Source organism: Nematolebias whitei, chromosome 13, assembly GCF_014905685.2.
Source record: "Nematolebias whitei isolate Nwh7 chromosome 13, NemWhi1, whole genome shotgun sequence".
NCBI classification, from domain to species: domain Eukaryota; kingdom Metazoa; phylum Chordata; class Actinopteri; order Cyprinodontiformes; family Rivulidae; genus Nematolebias; species Nematolebias whitei.
The window spans coordinates 42,496,905-42,497,209 of record NC_056510.1 but is presented as its reverse complement, the minus strand read 5'-3'; positions in this window follow the sequence as shown (position 1 = coordinate 42,497,209).

Below are 305 nucleotides of genomic sequence, written 5' to 3'. Positions count from 1 at the left end.
TCCTTTACATTGTACATGTTCAGTCAGCCATCTTACTTTTAAGCTTATAAAACCTGCTGTAGTTGAACAAAGAGGCAGGTTTTACTAGAAAGTCCGTTTGTGTTCTACCTTTGCCTTTTAACGACCTAAAATGTATTTGTATTGCTCTGACTCACTCGCAGTGTTATTTGTCCTGACTTTGCTGTTTCCAACACTTTATTGTCCTATTCCTCAGGTGGGCTGTGACTGTGGCTCAGACTGGATGAGCCTGTCCATTCATCCAGCTGTTGATCCATCCCTCCAGCTGTTGATCCATCCCTCCAGCT